An 11,901-nucleotide genomic window follows, 5' to 3' on the forward strand; every position below is an offset into this window, starting at 1 on the left:
AAACACAAAAAAATTTTAATTAAATAAATAACGGTGTGTATGACATCACGAATAAATTCATCCAAAAAATGATATCAGCAGAGCGCCCACGTAGTCATATATGGAAGGGTATTATGACTCATCCAATGCTAAAGGACTCGGGGACATAAAATGCACTTGCACATGCGTTGGTTATGGATGTAAATGATCTAGATGGGGCATTCACATTTGGATGTCAATATGTCAATTGGCTGTTACAATGACGTGTGAAATATAAAAATAGAAACAGAACGCAACAAAACTACACGACAATAATGATCAATATACCTATATTTAACCGAAACGTGTTTGTCGTTCCTGAACATTAATCAAATTGGGAAAATAATCAAGTCAGAGTATCCTAAACAGACAAGATTTTAAAAAAAAATTAAAGAAGTGAAGGGTTTGATACGTAAAAATGGAAAGATTTAGGTTTCGAAGTGTATATGTATAAGTAATACTCGTATATCGGGATAAGTCCGCCGTTGTAAGTACATATTCTACTAAATCCCATAACTGTTTTGTAATTTGTTATATTCCTTTTTATGTGCAAAAAAGAGGTAACAACAAACAAAGTATTGTACAGAACAACAGATCGGGATGAAAGTCTTCACCTTTACATGATTTTCTTATAATATTTTTTAACACAAGTTGACGAACATGCTTAAAGCTTCCATTAATTAGTATGAAAAAACCGGGTATGAAAAATACAATTTATTCAACAATCATTTCCAGTACAAATATAAATCATTGTGATAACCTGCCCCTGCCGAAATAACCAAGGGGATGTATCCCTCTACCTATGAGTGTGTTGGGGTGTCGAGTCTTAGAACATAACTTACCCCGAATTTGAAAGATAAATGTAGGTGCAGTAATAGGGTAAGTTAATTTGTTGGGGTGCATTTGTTTATCACTTAATAGTAAGCACTATATAATTAACTTGGAATAAAGAAAGTTGAACTTCTCGGTCTGAACTGCCTCTTAAAAGTAAACTTCATGCAACAAATGATAGTTCACTTAGGTTATTTTAGTTTTTCGCTCGGTTATTGCTACGCACTTCGCTATAGTGATAATTTCCAATATCAAAAGACGTGTAGGTACTATTAATATCTTGTGATATTCCATTCCATTTGCATAAAAGTGATCCAAGGTGGTTTCAGTTTCCCTATATGGGGTTATAGTTAGAAGGAATTCGCTGCGTATAACCTGATTCACCTTTTCATGGATCCAATATCAAATGTTAATGTTAGTGATACGATATTGTCCAATTATATTGCCTTCAAAAAAAAAACTGAACTATCTTCATCTTTTCGCAATAACAATTAATATTTATACCGCTACCACAGTAGTTATTTATATTTAACCAAGCACGCATGATTGCATAGAGTTATTCGCTGTGTTTAATGCTCCATTCTCAATTTTTATCAGCAAAAATAGTATCAGATTACATAGAGTGCGTAATTTGCTAGAAATGACAAGTTAAAACTTATCATTAACCTCTTAGTGATACGTTCATCTTTAAAAATAGACGCACAATTTCTGTCAACACTGAACAGTTCTCGATTTTAATCTTAATTGACTGTGGGTAACTTTTCCCAAGTCAAACAAAATATGTATGTATGGGGTAAACGTTATTATCGTTTATTAACTTCAAGTGAAGTAGATTCAAGTGTTAAAACTAACATTTTGTCCTGCGGAATTATTTTTAACGAAGCCGTCTCTATAAAAATTAATTCTGTGATCACATTGTTGGATTGGGCATTACAAATTAAATACACTACAGATAAGTAACTTTATACTGAAATACCATGTCTGCCTACTAACCATTATAAAGCAGAGTAGTAATAAACTGTGATCTCAGTATTTTGTGTTATTTTGCTTAATGGAGCGACTGACACGAATTTGTTATTCATTTTTTGTTGCTTGTTATTTCATAGTCGTGAAAAGATTTGCCGAACCGTGACTTTTTGTGTTGAACCGAGAATTCTACAGATGGTAAAAAGTTGCCGAATTCATTGATAGGGATTTTCGGTCACGTATTAAATTAATTTTTATATTGTAATTACTTGCAAGTTGATTTATCTATAACGCGTTTGGTCCGTTATAGTTGGTAACAAATAAAGAAATGGACGTTGTCTGAAGCTAATATTTTTTAAACTATGTACTTACTAATAATAAACTATTTCGCATTCATGATATAAAATATACATTCATACTGTTCATACACATTCATCATTCTCTTCATGCAAGCTCGTCGGCTTACACTAACTGCAAAAGGTAAGTTCCTGTTTTCTTTCATTCGTATAATTCAATTATTAACATTACGGTAATAAAAAAAACCATATCTGTCCGTTTAGTCCCAAGTTTCGAAAGGATTTCCATTCAGCCTCGCTTGTGAAATACTTTTTTAAACAAACAATGCATTGTGATCAATGGGCCGTATCGTTATTTTATCAAACAATCACGAAATCTTAGACAAATCTCGACCGTACTTAGTTCGAGATATAATCGATAAACCAAGATAAATCGATTACTGATGTGGTCTCTTTGATAGATAAGTGGCCAGTGGACGTCTGCCGTGTAATCACGATGTTCTATTTTATGATATGTCGGTAAGTTTCGTTTGAATTGGTCCAATATATGTATATTGGATACAAGACTAAGTGCATTTTTTCACTTGACTAAATTTAGACATTTACATACATATTATCACGTCACTATAACGTTTTTTATACACAATTTACGTATTTTTTCATATTTTTAAAACTAAGTATGTACGTACTTGTAAATTATTTTTATTTAAATAAGAGTAAATCCTTGTATCAATTTCCCATACTCTTTACAAATCAAGGTGACCCCAAAAGCAAGCGAAATGTCGTGTTCGTGTAACAGTTAACCGACGTCGCAGAATATAGAGTGTTTAAGTTATTAGGGTTTCCTCAATTTAATATTATTACGGGCATTCTTGTAACCGGTTTGATAGTGGGTTTTGTTATAAGATCGAGCGATTTTGTACTATTGTATATGAAAATCAGAGGGCGTTAAATTGAAAAACATTTTACCAGAATTCAAAGATAATAAACATTCCATGGCAGAGGCTGTGAGATTGATTGTATTCACATTCTAGCAATAAGTCTGAAAAAATATTAATGTTCGTGTATCGATATGTTGGCAAAAGTGAAATTCATCACAATAACTTTGATGTCATCCTGTTCAATATCTTGGTTAAGCCTCCCAAATGTTAAAAACTGTTCTTATTAAATTCTACAGAATCGACATAACGTCGATTCACTTTTGGTACATATACCATAATCCAATTATAAAAACGTCCAATATTGGCAAATTTTTGGGAAATTATGTTTTTTTTTTAAATCGCTACCCGCCTATGAACTGCACCACAAACAAATCTGTTGGTTGCAATAAATTGCTCTTACTTGTCGTTCAAGCAAAGCGTAAAAGACTTGTTTTTTATTGCCGCTTGCACACGTTGTTTGCTGTGGGTTTCGGCTCCGCTTTGTGACGTCACAGCAGCGTCAAGTCTTGGTCTTCAATTGTTTTTCTGGGTATTTTATATTTACAAGTACTTACTTTTAGCATTGAAGTTAATTGCAAGCACTAGGCATATAATTTGTTTTAGATTAATCCATAAAGAGAATAGTAAGAATTTTTAAAATTTAAAATTCTAGATCCATATTTCCAAAACATGTCCTCTGAGCCTCTTTTAGACTTTCTATTTAATAAAAGTAAATATTTTTGGGGTTATTTCTAAAATCATCGCTTATTACCACCACATACCATGGGCTTACAATCGTGCAAACTTGTTCAATATAATTATTGCCTTAAGACATTCGGACACGCGGTCTCGCTTCGATGATGTCATCGTCCATATAAGGGATGCGCTCACGCCTCTGTTATGAGATTATTTAATAAAGGCCCGCCGTGATTATATTGGTTTAAAGTCCGGATTTATATTGACAACTCGACTGTTGTTCGTTTTCAACCTTTCAACTCAGGACCAGGACCCATACCACTAAGATAAAGTCAATAGTTTCGAGAATACTCGAAAGCCACGTTCAGTACTTAAGCACATGCTGTTCTGTTCCTGTTTTTAACCCCTCGAAAAAGATGCAGTATGTATTTGCCATGATGATCATGTATCATCATCATCTATCTGCCTGTTGAATCGTAGCTATTGAACGGATGCATACATTTAAATTTTATTTGTTTGTAAGATAAATCGGACAATTATGTTTATGTATTTAATAACATTATTAGTTTAAAAATAAAATTTTATCTATGCTAGTAAACTGAAATCAATTGTCGATATCTTATTGATAAAATGTCATTGAACTTATTTTATCGATACTCAACTACAACTATTACTAGATTTCTTATCACAGCTTAAGGACATTTTCAAACTAGTTGCGGTTATTATGTTTACCCAAATAATTGTTTCTGATCATTTTGATTTTTTGAGGTTCAGCCAACGTTCACAAATTTATCGAGAACATGAAAAATTTACAGAGCTGATGTTTGGTTTAAGAAGACTATATTTAGGTTTTATATGTGAAGTTATTGATTATATTAAGATCCAATGGTTGCCTGGTAGATAATGCTTCTAGCATTAAGTTCGCCAATTGTAGAGCACATTTGTATTTTGTACAATAAAGTTTGAGTAATTAAATTAATATATTGCTACGTTTTTTATCACGCTCTAATAAAAAGAATCCAAATTGTGCATTGTCGATAGTTGTCTTTCCTCGAAATATTTAAACGTAAAGAGGAAAATGATTGCAACATTCAAAAAATTTTATAATTATGCAAACACGCCCATAAAATGCAGACAGTTCTTGTGAATGACATCAGGCAGACTGGATTGGAAGATTCGCGTCTTCGATTAACAGGGAGACCAATATCGAAACACGTTAAAATTCTTACATTTGTGATCCTAAAACATCAAGATTGTTTAAGACAAACCTAGTTATTTAAAATCAAGATAGTGACAGGTTTAATTAAAATATATGTGGCGCATAAAGGCACAGGTTCGAATCCAACCCCGGCCATAGTAGAAATGACTATTTTCGAAGTTATGTATACATTAGTTTGAATACCAACTGATGCTCTTACGGTGAAGGAAAACATGGTGAGGGAAAACATAGTGAGGAAACTTGCACATTAAGGCAACAGGATGTGTAACCATGACCAATTCAAGACGGGTTAGTTATTTAGAGACTTTCTTGTAAAAACCTGACTTACCCAATCCAAGATCCATGGTCATAGGCATACCCCGGGCTTCTCTCCAGAGTGGCGAGGATGCAACTGGGACTGGGACCAGGAGGAAGAAGAGCGACAGGTAGATCAGCTCATCGACTAAAGGAAAAATGTCAAGCTTTTAAGCCTTTACTTTCATTAACTTTGACAATCTGAACAATTGAAGCAGTCAGCACGCACTGAATTTTTTTCTCGCTACCAATATGGACTATTCGAAATAACTGGCCCTAAATTGTAAATTAAATTAAATGTGACTTTTCTTTTATCACATGATAGCTTCTCAAATTTGGATCAATCGCTTACAATTATAGATCTCAATTTATAACATCAATCAAAATGATCTCATGCGCATTACCATTAATTATGGTTACATCATCCATAGATTGATTGGTACTTGTACTACTGCCATTTTTTGGTATAATAGTATTTAGGAACAAATAACTATTTGGGCACTTCATTACTTGGGAGTCTATCCAGACGTATATATGTGTTATCTTCTCTTTACCTTTTTAATTAACATCGTAATAAAAGACAAGGTCAGGTCAATAGTACCAGAAAACGAACTTGCATGAAGAGCATTTTCGTTGATGACAAAGATGTAGTCTCTGCCTACCCTTCCGTGATTAGTTATATGTCTAACTACAAATACTGCTTTATACTAACAAAGGGTTAATTTTCCCAAGCTTTTGCAGATTATTATTGTACCCATATTCAGTACCTACAAAGAATAAAAATTCTATAAACGTAGATGACATTCATACAACAATAAGACTTCTCTACTCAAAAAAACACTTAAAGCAAAAACAAAACAAACAACACTTTTGTGGCATGGAATGGAACCATTTTTTATTGCGAACGTTAATTACCGCGGTTGTTACCGAACAAAGCTTTGGTAATGGTTAAGCTTTGTACGGGGAGCTTTGCAAAAAGTTATCGTCACGGTCGGCCGGTAGGTACGTTTTTCATACAATATCGTCATCGGACAAACGTAAGAGTAGGTAAGTAGGTATATATATATATAAGTATGGTAGGTGGACGACGTACTGAGTTTGTTTACTCGTTGTAATAAATGCCACGCGAATAACAGTTATCAAAACAATAATTTTATTTGTATTTCGAACACTCCAAAATGAGGTGACTGACCGGGACAAATAAAGCAATATACACACTGAGTGCTAATTTTATCATAAACATATCAGACCTAAATGTCTTACGACTCGTAATATTTCAATGGTAGATAAATATTGACTAGTACGTGTGTTTATGATGCATTGCCTTGTTAGTTAGGTCTAAAATTTATGGTCACTATTTATTCTAGTGTGTAAGTTGGATAATGGATCTCGTTGGACATCCGTGAGTAATGTTGGCCTAAGCAATGATCATCTATTCAGCATCTAACATTTCTCTTCCGAACATTAGATATTTGTATGCTGGAATACCCATACTTCCTTGTCCTGTACAGCATATCAATGATATGAACTGCAAATTCGCTTCTATTACCGCGTCATAGAATTCTATGCAGGGTAACTTAATATGCGGTTGACTGTACGTTTAGTCTAGCTGGTTTCTATTTTAACGGCAAAAGTACAGTCGAAATTCCCAGCAAACAGAACCTACGACTTACAAGTACACTTGAATAGCCTTCTAAATACGCTTATTACAGTTCTTAAAATTCCTAAGGAAAACAATATCATAGCATGAACCGGACGTAAAATAAAATCAACTTAAGAAAATAAAAAAAATAAGTTATTTAAGTTAAGTTAGTAACTAACAACCTTCCAACTTAACCTTTATTATTACAACTTATATATAGTCTATGTCATTTCAAATTTACCAGATTCCATATTTAGGTGTCAATAAAGAGGTTGTCAAAACTTGTAAGGACATAAATGGGCGCCATTGTGACCTCGCCAATATTTTTTGTCATATTGGAGGTTACTAAATTGTTTGGAATCGACGACGCGGAAAATTAAATATGTCACGTATTATATGATGCATTGTGATTATTACTTAAAATAATAAATACCTTTTGCCAATGCCCTCTGCCTTTTAAACGTAAAATGTCGCTAATTGTTAATACTGAAAGAATTTAAAAAAACCTAATTTACTCTCTTTATCAACTAAATATATTTAACTTTTCTACTACGATCCATTAAATGCGAGTTAGTAAAATTATGTAAAAATAGGAAAAGGGCATACAAGGGGAATACCAAGTATGTATGTGTGCTGTCTTCGTAGAAAAAGATATAAATTTAATACCTAAAAAGAAGAGCCAAGAAATAATGATGACAGGTTTATTAATTTAACTAAGCAATAGAACTTTGTTATTGAAAACACGCACACAAAAAACATCATTAAATTACGTTATTTAACATACATTATATAACAAATAAAAAAAAACTCATGAATAACACAACAAATAACTAGTTATTTCATTACAAAACTTCCGCTGTACAAATTGCTGAATGACTGTCAGGATATTGTACGTTATGAGGGCGGAATGGTATTTCACGCATTTCAATTTCAATTTTAGCATTAGATCAAAATAAGTAAAAAACAGAAGAACAACTTTTTCTACGTTTGACGAGCCTCGAAAAAAGATAGCATACTTACTAAGTACCTATTGTTAATTTCGTGTTAATATAAGTCTAAAATCGCAAAAACGTATCATTAAAATTAGAGGTAAACGTATTACTTGGGAGTCGTTACCGTATACAAGTGAATCAAGGACGTTCTGACGAAAAGTCAAGTCACGAGTACTCCAACCAACGACATTGAAGAATCAATAGAAGTATGCTGGTATCGTGGCAAATGGATAGGCGCAGTATCTGTCTACCCCTCCGGTAGAGAGGCGTAATGTATTACCCACGTTTAATTACACGGCGTCAATACAAGTGTGTTGCAACTGACATTCATCTAGTTTTGGAGTTGCGTCATTTTCACCATCAATCATTTAAAATAACAAGCGAACAATCGAAAAGTCTAATTAAAAAGGGATTAAGGGCGTCTATTTGGAGGTCAGGAAACCTAAAGTGATTGTACAACTCTGCACAAATACGACCGTGGAGGAGGTTTTAAACTGCTACAATTGGTAATTCTGGGCTGGCAGGCTGGTAATTCTAGGTGTAGTGATTCGCTTACCCACCGGCTTAGAGGCTCTCAGACACACACGCTCACTGCACCTTCCATCATGAATTGCTGCATCATTAATTTTATTTTCTGCTTTTCTTTTCCTTATGGTGCAATAAAGAGTCTATCTATTTAACTGCTGTCCAAAATCCATCATAGTGGCATGTGTCCTAGGGACGGCTTGATACTTCCTTCTTTTTCACTCTTATATAAATGCACAAGGTAAAAAAAAAAGTTATAAGAGAAAGAAATAGAAAAGCAAAATCATTGCGAGTTCTAAACAGGAAGATCTCTTTATCGACGAATTGTGGAACTATACCATAAAATGTCATATTCAAATTCAAGATATATGTATGTATGTCGTTCGAAGTTTAACAGTGATGAAATGAAAATAAAATGAAATATAAAGTTCTTTGGTAGTTATCGTTCATTGGCGTTTCTTAACTTTGCAATAACTTTATTGTTAATAGTAACAAAATTAAATTATTTATATACAACATTAACGCACCGAAACGCAATTGTTAAATTGATGACATGGAGCCCTCAGTGCGCAAATGCGACTCGTACTTGGCCATTATTTTTTTCCTGAACTCGTGCAAGGCATCAGCCATTTATCAATGTTACGAATTTGATGCGTCATGGCGTTGTAAAAGTTTTTGGAATGTTTCATCGAGATTATAGCAGACTTCACCTACATATTTTGTTCTTAAAGTCACTCGTTACCTGAAACAAAATAAATATTATTATTAATAAATATCAATAACTAGTTAATTATTCTTTATCTTCGTCGATACTAACAAATTTCGATACTAAGGGTTTCCACAAATCGTAAACGATATGTGAAAACAAATTTTTTAATAAACTGTTTCTCATAAATCTGAGCTATGAAGAAGAAATTTTACTTTTAACCAATTTTAAAAGATGAGAACCCTGTGTGTTTGTTTGTCCAACTTTCAAGTCAAAACCACTAATCCGATCTCCGTGAAATTTTGTATATACATACATATAGTGTGGACTGTGGAGTACGGAGGGCATAGGACTCTTTTTACGCTAAAAGCTAACTTCCTTATCTCTTTATTTAGAAATAAATAATAATTGTAAAAGGATGGATGTCGTAAAAGGCGACAAGATATTTATACTAATATTATAAAGCTGAAGAGTTTGTTTGTTTGTTTGAACGCGCTAATCTCAGGAACTACTGGTTTAAATTGAAAAATAATTTTTGCGTTGAATAGACCATTTATCGAAGAAGGCCTTAGGCTATATAACATTAAAGAAATAATGGAAAATGTGAAAAATACTGGCAAAATTACTCATCCTTGAGGGCTTCAATGATGCTCAAAATAACTATTTCACGCGGACGAAGTCGCGGGCACAGCTAGTTAACTAATAAACTTAGGATTCTTCTTGTAGTTAGTCGATTGGCTAGTAACCTGTGACAGGTTTGAATTTCAATTCCATCATAAATACATGCAGCTGAGCTTAACGTGGCTTTCAGTCTTTTCATGACTGTTGGCTTTGTCTACCCTGCTAGAGATATAGTTGTGATTATACGTAGTTTCCATTGCCAAATAAAGCGATTGCTTAATCTGTCAATTAACAATAATGACATCGATGAAGATGGCTGTCTCTGAAATAGTGTACAATTGAAATAATGAAGTGTTAAATTATGTAATGGATTCCGTAATCGCCAATTAAAAACGTTGCAAAAGTAAACAGAGTTTAATAATAATTCTATGAATAGAATTATGATAGACATATGATCTTGAGAATCTCGAGATTAACTTGCAACTTAGAATTAAACAATAATTAATTTAACAACTGGACCAGCATGAGTATTGGAGGGTGTCACAATAACGGATTTAGTGACTTTTGATGTTGTTCTAAAAAGTCTTTCAGAATATAGAATGATAAAATATGTAAAGGTTCCGACAAGTGGAAATATGAAGTCTCTGTCTACCCCTACGCTTGAAAAGCCTTGTGGAGAAGTGTATAAGATATATGTATGACTTTATGTATCTTAATATAATTCTCACAATGTTTATTCACGTCACTGAACAATGGCTGGGGCGACATTGTGGTAACGTCAAAATATAAATTAAATAGTGAACAGAAGAAAAACCTCAACGTTTTACTGTTAACATACATATATATATATACATCACGTCTTTATCCTGACGAGGTAGCCATGGTCAGTCAGTCTAGCTTAAAAAAATTACAACAGCAAATGTTGAAGATGAGATGGATAAAGTTTTCATATTTATTTCTTTTATTGCAAACTCTTTTTCTTTGGTGGAATTTAAATAATATCTAAACGTACTATATTAGTAATTATTATAAAGTTATTTTTCCGTGCATTCTAAGAAGATTTTTATATAAAGGTGCTTTGATCACACACCAATTTAGCAATAACACGGAAATATAAGATTCAGATTCCTCATTGGTCTCCCACAAAACAACATGTTGATTGGCTTACAAAAGGTGTAAAGGGTTAAGATATGTCATTACCTATAACTGCTTCAATCACGAAATATAATTAATCAAAATTCGATTCCGAATAATATTTTTGAAATCAATAATGCGCAGGTTTTTTTTTATTTAGTGTCCATTCTATACTTATCTTATTTTGTGACTATCGAAGCGAACTTAATTAGGGATATTCAGAGACGTGTGAGATACATACAAAGACGGAGAGATAACAAAAAAAAAGATCAAAGACTTTGCATACTTTCATTTGACATTAGATTACTTATGAAGATGTTTGAGTCAATATTTTGTTCAAAATAACATACTGAAATAATTTTAAATGCAACAATAGGTATGTCTGGTTAACACATGTTTCCTAATGAATGCAATTTAACAGCATGTGTAACGTGTGTAAAGGTTATTCACCTATGTTATGACGATGTATACGTGTTTATAGGTCAAGTTAACTAAAAATTCAGCGTTCTATAATAATATAATGACCTTATTAAGATGAATTGAAGATTTTAATAACAAGGAAACCTACGTATTTTTTCTCAACAAATATTAAGCCAATCAAAATTTTGCTCGGTTCGTAATTTTCTACATATATATCAATTGGAACGAACACTGCTGTGCCGTGTGGTTGCCGGCACTGAAGTATAGAACCACTCTATATCTTTACCATGGATGTCGTAAGAGGCGAAAAAGAGATAGGCTTTTAAACTCGGGATTCCCCTTGTTGGCGATGAGCTAGTCTAATCAGTAGCTATTTGAATCTTAATTCTATTATAAAGTCACACAGCTAAACTTGGCCTTTCAGTCCTTTTTAAGACTGTTACTTCTGTCTTCCTCACAAGGAATAAAAACGTGGCTATATGTAGGCATATACTAACACTATAATTTATTAATTGTTTTAAATAAATTTCTATTTTTAAATTGTATTGTCCCATTAAGGAACGGTATTAGGCTTTTCTTTGAAATATTAATTCCTTTTCTAAGAATCTCTGCTTCGGCATG

General features: G+C 33.0%; 1 protein-coding gene across 4 annotated transcripts in view; it reads right to left on the reverse strand.

The window, feature by feature from the left end:
- LOC106134502 (rho GTPase-activating protein 21) overlaps positions 1 to 11,901 on the reverse strand; it is a 335,912-nt gene that overhangs the window by 268,693 nt on the left and 55,318 nt on the right. The gene's annotated exons all lie outside the window — the stretch shown is intronic.

This window comes from Amyelois transitella, chromosome 5, assembly GCF_032362555.1.
Source record: "Amyelois transitella isolate CPQ chromosome 5, ilAmyTran1.1, whole genome shotgun sequence".
Classification (NCBI taxonomy): Eukaryota; Metazoa; Arthropoda; class Insecta; order Lepidoptera; family Pyralidae; genus Amyelois; species Amyelois transitella.